At 33.9% G+C, this 10,470-nt stretch overlaps 1 protein-coding gene across 1 annotated transcript in view; it reads right to left on the bottom strand.

Annotated features, from left to right (window-relative positions):
• Nucleotides 1–1,866, bottom strand: part of LOC124360049 (myosuppressin) — a 165,494-nt gene extending 163,628 nt beyond the window's left edge. Inside the window, exon 1 of the mRNA XM_046813301.1 lies at nt 1,835–1,866. The gene's annotated coding sequence lies outside the window, so the exon portion shown is untranslated. The remainder of the gene's footprint in view (nt 1–1,834) is intronic.
• Between the last annotated feature and the right edge of the window lie 8,604 nt (nt 1,867–10,470).

Below are 10,470 nucleotides of genomic sequence, written 5' to 3' on the forward strand. Positions count from 1 at the left end.
TCAGATTGTGTGTCAGGCATATATAATCCATACAAACTCCAATCGTAGTCGTGATTGTTGGTTGTTGGCAATGGCGTAGTGTAGCGGGTATAACGGTTATCGCAAGATAACCAGATCAAGGAAAGTCGAGAGTGGCTGCTGCTTGGGTGGGTGACCGCTGAGCGATCCTGTCCTTGCAAGCAGCCCGCCTGCACGACCATTGGTGGTGTTTCGGAAGTCACCTTCAAGCCGTTCGGTCCCCAGATTAAGTGTATGGTCTTCTTAGCCCTAAATTCGCCTGGTAAAATAAGGCATCTTTACTTTACTTTACTTTACTTTTATATAAATAGTAGCTAAATCATCGTCAGATAACTAAGTGAAAGTTGTCACTTTAGGATGTGTGTATGGTTAGCCGATGCTGATTTAATGTTTATTTACGTGGCTAACGGTTGATATTTTTAATTGTGTCAGGCTAAGAAATATATGATATGAGAGAGAAATTATAATTTCATATTTTTAACTCTATTTTATACCTTCCCATAAATAGCGCTTCTAATGACGATAAACTTTTTCTTGGGAAATTTTATCTCTAGACTTTAAGAAAAACCTCGATGAGTACTTGCTTGTGTAGTGCAAATTGCCTCGCGGTTTCTGTACTATGAGTGCTTGCCTTACAAAACGGTTAAACCGAACAATTGTGGTTACAGTACATATTAAACCACATTGCTAACCATTCTCGATGCTACAATACAGTTTGAACTAAAATGCTGATTGTATTCGTATTTAAAATATAGCTTAAAACAATGAGTTTATTATGCTCAGTGTTACAAAAATGTGGGTGCGCAGCTCTGACTATACTAGCCGTCCTATAAAATGTCGGCTCCCTACTATCTGCCGCCCCTTCAATGCAACTGTTGAAGTTTACTTCGCACTATAGATTACAGAGAACATACAAATGCCATCTTTACTCCAAAACTCACCAGGAGGGTGAAATTTTTTAAGAATGAGCGATACACAGTGCCCTCTTTACTCCGTGCTAATGCCTGTCACCGTAGATAAAAACGTATTCCTGAAAAGTATTCGTCTTAAAGAGAGACTTTTAAACCAATGTGTTGATTATTCTCGTGCCTATTTTTCTTGTAGCTACAGGTGTGTTAAACAAAAGTGTTGATTATCCTTCTAGCTACATGATGTTTAAACCAAAGTGCTGATAGTCTCGTAGCTACACGATAACCGTGACAAAAGTGTTTACTATTCATATTACTACACGATGTTTAAACCAAAGTGATGATTATCTTGTAGCTACACGATTTTTAAACCAAAATGTTGGTAATTCTTGTAGCTACACATTGTTTAAATAACTTATTTAGTGGTGATTATTATCGTGGCTACACGATGTTTAAACCAATGTGATGACTTTCTTTATAGCTACACGATGTTTAAACAAAAATGTTGATTATTCACGTGGCTACATCATAACCGTGAACAAAATGTTTTTCAATCTTGTTGCTACATGATGTTTAAACCAAAGTTCTGATTATTTTCGTGGCTACATGATAACTATGACCAAATCGTTTATTATTCTCGTGGTTACACGTTACTTAAAACAAAAGTGCTACATTATACAGTATTTTTTAACCAAAATTTTGATAGTTCTCTTCCTTATACTATAGTTAAAAACCGATGCAATAACGATTATTTCTGATATGTTGCTCTTATCGTATTTTCTTTTAAATAAATTAAGCTAGGCGATTTAAAAAAATGAAGGACAACAATACAAGTTTTACATTTAAAGGAAGATTATTAAAACAAAAAGAGATATTACATTATTTTAATTGTTCATCATGAAACTCACCAACTGAAGCGAGAAAGCGGTGAAAATGAAGGATCTGTAACAAAACACAATCTTCAGAACTTAAAATTCAAGTTAAATGGTATTGCTAATGTAAAACGATTCATATTAAATTAAAATAAATACAATATTTTAATAACTGCCCTCAGCAACTGCTGAGTTATAAGATTTATAACAGTTTAACTAAACTGTACGTACACTATTCCAAGTACACTTGTACTATCCGGCTCGGATAATCAAACCAGTCTTACCACTAAATCCTACCAGACCTACCAGTACATTCTCGGTCTGGAGAGGTTGGTCTAAGGCATATGGTTGGTATGTTAACTCTTCAGGATCTTTAAGTGTGTGCAGTCGTTTTGAAGCATTCAGACAAGTTCATTTTTCATTTAGATTTACAATCATGTTTTAAACCAACTAGCTTGTTCAAGAAATCGTTTAACAGTAGTTTTGTAAACACAAATATTGCATAAGTTTATGCTGAAATAGAATAATACAATTAAAAAAGGTAAATAAATATGATTTATCATTAAAATGTATTATACTTCCTAGCTAGATTTTTAGGCAAAAAACGGGATGAGTTTAGTTTTATGAATATTAAGAATCAGGTCACTAAGTTAAAGTTGGATGACTGAGCATTAATTTGGAGATAAAAGCTTGTAACCTAAAAATTTGTTAAAAGTCAATATTTACAAGGTTTCAACTGAATGTGGTGGGCCCGAACTATTTACAGTGATATTAAAAAATCCCTCTTGTACCTTATTTTAATCTACTTAATGTAATAGAACATAAAATGTGTTTGTAATAAACCGTGCATCTTTAAATCTACATAACAACAATAATTGGCACGCGTAGTAATCTCTTTTTTATTACACTCGTAGTTGTACGTAAAATTAGTATTTTTTGTATCATAAATTAGTCTCTTATGTGAGACTGCTATTTTAATGTATTATAAAGTAAATTTGTACATAGTAAATCAAATTACCTGTGATGAGTTTTATTTGCCAGATTTCAACGGATTAAATTTGTAGCGGTGTCCTTCTGACGAGACCACGTTTTGGCAAATGTAAGTTGTCCTCGATAAATGGCTATTATAGTAGTTATTCGTCTGTTATTCATTCTAGTTGTATTCTCTTCACCACTTTCACGTTGAGTCAGATTATTTAGGATGAAAAAAACTCTTGATCTCTGATGTCTAAAGTTAATGTCGAGCCAAGTCCAACAACTTTATGATTTGTCAGTCAACGTCCACATTTAACGTAAGTAAATTGTAGTGCCTTAAGATAACAATTAGGTTTCGTAGGAAATATTCGTAGAACACTGGACCAATAGGCTTACCCCCAATCACCTTTTATGTTTGTTTTACTCTGTTACCACAATTAAACTTGAATGTATACTTGTAATTTGGTATATTTATTACTAAGACCTCAGGCACATCCACATGTGTTTCGTCCATTCATGACAATACTTTGATGAGTTACTAATTTGTTGTGCTTGCTTAACTATATGGTTTTCACACCTGAAGAAGAGGGTAGATCTCAAACCGCGAAACGTCGTGCTGCATTTTTTATACTTCAAACCATATCAAATATCCGAAATATTCGGATCAAATATCCGAAGAACATAATCAAAAGATTATATTCTTCTTCACAGAAGTGAAGAAAAACATAATCCTTTATACCTTCATTTATAAAAAATATACTGTAAAAGTTGAAGTGGTTAATGGTTTTTCTCCTCCCCCCCCCCCCCCCCACCCCCCCCCCCCCCCACCCCCCCCCCCCCCCACCCCCCCCCCCCCCCACCCCCCCCCCCCCCCACCCCCCCCCCCCCCCACCCCATTATATCCTTAATATTATTAACTAACCGTTCAACAACATTTTTCAACAAATGGTTGGCCGTCAGACTATAATGGTGAGAGAGGGGAAGAGAGGGGTGAAATCAATGGCAATCCGAAAGTACTGGTCCCGCACAGGTATCTCCCGCTTCTCCTGTGCGGGTAGTTCATTCCACGTCCAATAATGTTGGGCCTTCCGTATGACTGAAGTCTGTCTGCACTAGTGAATAAACATTCACTGATTGTCCCAACTTTATACGATGCTTTATTTACAAAGTTCTATTTAAGGTCTTCCTCGTTTCAGTGATTTCAGATCTACAATTTAGTTTAAATTAATTTGTATCTCAGTTTTTTATTCTATTCTTTATTGATAGGAGTTGTTATAAGTAAGGGCTTGGAGCAGCGTTAAGGCTGAGCGTTAGCGAATTTGTAATTTCTCGAAGAAGGGACTAGGGAAAAAAATGAAATTTCTGTTTTTGCGTTCCCTATTTGGTGATTACTCGAACAACGCACTGAGCATATTCAAATTTTGAACGAAGCTTAATCTTCTATGTAGGGAAAATCGAGTTTCGATTATATGGTTGAACCCTAATTTGGTTGACCATTGTGAAATATTATTGTAGGGTATTATAAGGTGTTGTAACCCCATGATGCCAATTGATAAAATCACAGCAATACAATTTGTAAATGAACTGAGTGCACTATCGTAATAAAATGTGTGAATGAGTAGCACTCCATATGGAAATATCATATGAATTTTAACATGTAGGCCCGCGCAAACAGTCGGCACCCATAGTTTTTTGAATTTTTTAAATTGTGGTTAAAACAATAAGACTGCCAATGATGTGAGAACAAAAGCAGCCGTTTATGTTCTGGACTGTTTGTAGGGGGGGGGGGGCGTTACTCCTAAATTTTGATTTTTTTTGTGTGTCTTTATAATTTTTAGAGTAAGTGAGGACAAAGCCCAAAAAAAAAAAAAAACCATCTGATATAAATCTATGAAGTTGACCCGTTAAAAATTATTTATTTAATTTTTTATATTTTTAAGATAAAAATTTTTTTTTTAAAAATTTGCTTGGCCCCCCCCCCCCCCCCCCGCTTTCAGGGAAAAGAAGAAGAAGAACCCGCTGGCTTATTTATTTTTACGAGTATGGTTAAAAACCGTTGATTAACAAAAGAAGGGGACACCTTTGCCTTCGGTGTAGGGAATTCTGTTTCTGACGCTAGGAAAAAAAACCGTATAAGAGAAAATATCAAAATGACTTCGAAAAGAAATGTATTTTTACCCAGTTAATGTGCAGTAATGAAGAAAAGTCGTTCGTATAGTACGTTTATTCTGAACTAAACACTGCTCAACCGACTGATTTAATAACTTACCTAGGTCAGATTTAAATTTTCTGGAACAGAAATTCAGTACCAAAAGGAAGCAAAAGAATTTGATTTGAGCTTATAACACCAGTTCTAGGGAAATTATTGTGTAATCATAAAATTATTTTAATAATGAGACATTGGTATTCATTGGGTCTGACCTATGGTCTAAATATATTAAACTGTTACGTTGCACAATTATCATTTATTACTAAATAATTCAAATTAATATTATTAGGTGTGTTAATCAAATCAATTTCAAACTAAATCCAGGTGTCTAGTCCTAAGCAATTGTTAATGTCAAAACATTGTATAGTGAATTTATCGTTATTGAATACCTTTATTTATAGTTCTCATACCAATGTTTTTGAAACTTTTTTTGATGCTGATTGCCGAGTTACATATATAACGCTGAACACCCAAACCCTGGGTTGCACATTTACCTGGCTCAGTGCCAGTGCATGTATTCGCCGCTGAACTTCATACTCTTTAGGGTCTGGGTTTTTTTTTATTATATCCGACCTCGTGCGTACATCAATTTTGTTTCTTCCGGCCACTTTTGCAACATTACTTGCATTTCGTACACCTGGGGCAGGGAATATTCTATTTATTATTATTAAATAACCAATTATCCTTTCCAACTTTATTAATTACAATTCTATGGTTGTAATCCTCAGCAAGGAGTAACACAGAGAACGGAAATTGGAGGAAAATCTGCATTACATCAGTTACTTCTTAATTTTTGTTCCCTAGAACCAAGCTATGTTTATACGCCCCAGAATTAAAAAAGGTGGTTTTACTTATTCTAAAAAAAAAAAATTTAATTAAAGTACTCAGAAAAATCCCCACAATATTTTATTTTTCATTTAAACTATTATTGGAATTAATTTATAAGCCTTTTTATAGATGGTTACTGGTTTAAATATTTTTCAATTATTGATGTACCTGACAAATAGATACGAGTAATTTTTGGGAAAACTAACCATTTAAACAGACTCCACGGCAAGATTGGTTATGACGGTTATTTTTTTTATTATTTTTTTTTATCGTTTAGTAAACTAAATAGTAGTTTTAACGATTGTGGCTTAAAAATTCTAAATTAAACATGAAATACACGGCTTAGGCACAAAACTTAAGAATTACGATTTTTTTTTTTGTTTTTTTGTAACAATCGACAGTGAATACTAGTTTAGTTTATAATGATGGACAAATACCTTGTAATCCAAATCCCCAAGTTATTCTCATATGTAACTCATTAGTTTACATGACTGATTTAACGCATTCCAATTGTGATGGGCCCTCCTTGGTTGCTTCTCTATTTTTTCTCTAAAATTTTGAAATTTTAAAATTATTTCGTAATTATTTTCATCATTTAAAAGCATAAATCGTTTATACAATGTTGTTATTAGGAATTGTTTAAATATATAGTACTGAATTGCACCCTGCGGCAGTAAAATAATAACTCGATTATGTTTTTGTTCCCAAAGACCCATCATAACTATAGTTTAGAAAAATATTTTAAGAATTTATGATTTATTTTTGAATATATAATTCCCTATATCAGATTGAAAATTAACATGGACATGTTTGAAACTTTCTCTCCAATATAATTTTTCACACTTGTAATAAAAATAACAATTACTAGAAAATTTATTATGTAAAGTAGATTCAAATGTGTCAGTAGCCAATTACTCAGATTTTAACCTGTTTTAATTTTATACAATATATGGTTTATATATTTACTAACATGTCACTACCTAAATTTATTGATACTGAACTTATAGTATATATATATATATATATTATATATAATTATACCGGATTATATTAATCAGGTATAATTATACATGTTTCGTGATTCATAATCAAGGTTAACACATATTATTCATTACTTTTCGGTTCTAAGTGGTAGTCAATGTACTGATTACTAAGCGAGTTTCAAGTAAGTACACCTTGTAATTAGTTTTGTTAAGGGTGTTTGGTTTTAAAAGGCTATTGTTGACCTGATGAGTTTGTGATGGGTCGCTCATAAAATAGTCTATTTTTGTATATTGATTGATATGCCACGTAAACACTCTCCGAACATTTTAAGTTATATTATCTACAACCAGATTAGGTAAGTTGTCTACATTTATTCAAAGTATCGGACCATTTCATCTCAAAACGTCAGCAGTGGTGGGTCAGCGACATGCACACAGTCGCTTTCAAACTACAACTGGGAGCCAGAATAGTGCATATTAATACTCAAATATTAATTACAGAAGTTTATTTAATCCATGTGCAACCTCGGAGCTGTTCTCCACCGCCTCCACTCTTTGGACAAATGTCTTCATCACCTCTGGACTCTGTTCTGTAATTAGGAACCCTGTAATACATCAGTGTACTTCAATTTTTGTTTCTTTACGAGCATAGTTCAACGCTCCCGAAATTTTCGGAAAAAGTTTACGTAACTAAAAAGGTACTAAAATTAACGAAAAAATGTTATTGTTATGAACTAATATATTAGACTTAATTAAGATAATTTTTACTGTTATTATAAAATATATTTTTGGGGGGAAATTAATGGGGATAACAAACTAATGATTGATCGTATTTCTTTGTTTGAAGTTTATTTTTGACGAAAGGATGGCAGGCATTGTAAAGGAAACAGGATTTTCCGACATTTGCCATCATTCAGTGGAACAAAAATTCAGCAACCACTACGTTTCAGAGAGCTGCAATCCTGATATCATCTTCAGGTAAATAACTAAACTTTTAAAACATAAACTATAAAGTTGTAGTAGCGCTTAATAATAAACCAGAGGGTTGTGACCAACGCCCCTAAGTCAGGAAATTCACAACCAACTTGTGTCGCGTGTGTCAACTTCACTCAACTCTAAAACATGCACTTAATACAAAAACTAAAACACAACACTAATCATTAAAACTGAACTACAGGGAGGATACAGATCAGAAATACGTCTGTATTCGTCTACGACTGAAGAATGAGATCAAGATTTCAGATCGTTCTCGAAACGTAGTGTTTCACTGGACTTTTTGTTTAACTGAACGATGGCAAATGTCCGGAAAAAATCCTCTTTCCTTTAGATCGTATTTGACGGTATTACAAATTTTCAGGAATGTCTTGACATTGAAACGTTTGCAACAATATAACATGTAAATCGCAACATGTAAATAAGCGATCTTTTTGACGGCAAACCCGGATTGCGAGCAGTGAATAAAGAGGACAATGAGGACAATACCGAGTAATCCGATGCCCAAGTTAAAATATTAGGTCGCTTACTGTCCCATGTAATATTACTCGAATTCTTCTTTGTAAGGATGATTTTTGTCTTACAGAGAGCATTCTCTGGATATATCCTTCACAAATCCACCCTTTATTTAAAAACGTTTTGTTTGTTGAATTGAATTAAAGATAATTCAATGGGATTCTTTTTGCTGCCCTAACTGCATATTTCCTGAAATCTCAATAAGTTTTAAACTGTAGGACGATAAGTTCACACACAAAAAAATCATTACCAATTTTTGATATATATATATAAATTTACAAATATTTGACATCGAATATCAACTTGAAAAATATTAGAAACAATAACACAATACACATTGCCAAAACCAGCGTAATTTACAATTAATTAGTATTTCCTGGACACTAAATTTAAAAGAAGTTGAAAAAAGTAAAACACTACACAAACAGTTAATGATATACTTCCGAGACAATAATGACTGGGGACAATCACACTTCTCGATACATCTAAATACATGCATGTTGAAATATAATAAAGTAATCCATAAAGGAACAATATTCAAATGATTTGACTTTTCATCCAGCCAAGTATCTTCCGCCCCGACGATATCGTACGAGGGGGCGAGCGAGTTTTATAGTACGAGACATGAGTAATGTAATAGCAAGCCTGAGCCAGTGTGGCTCCCTTTACATATTTATTAATAAGAGTAAAGAATTCTCCATGGAATAATTTGAATACCAGTGTTGTGCCGCAAGAAATTAATTTTTTTCTATACCCATGCGCGAAGGTTCTTAAAACATAAATTATCCCAGGGCCCACGTGCTTGAAACCGACAGTTAATTTCCTACAACCCAGGCTTTGTTCAAGTTATATGTCTCGCACTATCAGTTATGTGTAGTTAGTTATCATAGTGATCGTAAGGAGAATCCTTTCAGAGGCTCCTGCGTTTGAAGTAAACAAAAAACATATTTCGTTTTTATACCATTTTACAGCATTATTAAACGCTCAAGCAAAGAGCTCAACATTTGGACAGGTTTTCTTTATAATTCGTAACTGGTAATTTACCTGTGAAATTGTAAAATATTTAAGGTTAATAAAAGGTGAAAGAAAGAAATATTTACTAATCAAGAAATAAATTACTAAAGAAGTGCAACTCTCAAAATAACCCAAACATTTCTTTTGTCTATAATCCGTCCAGGTAAGATCATTTTCCCGATTTTCTTTCTTTCGACTCTGATTTACTAAATATCCCAAAGCCGGTCACGAACTCTTCAATCGAGTAACACCCCCTCGCTGACACCAAAAGGTGTTTGAGTCAAGTTTTAGATTGACTTTGATTGACTGATTGCTTTATGACTCTCGTGGGCCGTATTGATCCGTCCGACACCAAAGTTAGGACGGCACAAGTTGGTTTTTAATTATTTACGCGGAGACCAATCGTTTTTAATGTTTTTAGGCGAGACCCATCGTTTTATGTTTTACGTGGAGAGTCATTGCTTTATGTATTAATGTAACATATAGTCTCTTTACATCGCCAGGATTGTAACTGTCTGTTACAAAGTGTGTTTTATTTCCACAAGATATCTGGAAGCAGCAGTGGCGTATCCAGATGAGGGGCAATGGGAAGCAACAGCTCCCTCCGAGATAAAATATAAAAATTACTTGTTGTAGTAATCGAAAGTGCAATATTTCATGTTGCAGGTAACGATAATGGTATTACTAAACCCAAGGTGGCCACTCCCGAAAATCAGATTCTGGATCCACCCTTACCTGGCAAGCACACCTTAAAGACTCTCGCCATTTAGTGTTATTATTATTTCGAATAAAAAAAATATCCATTGCATCTCCGTATTCGATTCAACCCGATTTGAGCATAAACGAGTTTCATTATCTGCTTACGTTGGTTGTATATATAGCCGTTATAGACGTGTCTTTTAAGACGGAAAGGGCACAAACATTTGGCAATTGTTAACGAAGACATAGTCTAAAATAACGTTTGAAAACTTACAGGTAATTTTACTTTATACGGAATCCTTCCGAGTCAGACCCACAAAACAAATTTAATTTTTAGAAACTACCATCAAAACAAAGTTTTAGCAAATTTCCTGTTAGGAAAATTAATAAAATAGGGGTTTTTACTCCATAAGTTATTATAAACGAAAACAGCAAATTGGATATATTTCATTTCT

This window comes from Homalodisca vitripennis, chromosome 4 (assembly GCF_021130785.1).
Source record: "Homalodisca vitripennis isolate AUS2020 chromosome 4, UT_GWSS_2.1, whole genome shotgun sequence".
Lineage (NCBI taxonomy): Eukaryota > Metazoa > Arthropoda > Insecta > Hemiptera > Cicadellidae > Homalodisca > Homalodisca vitripennis.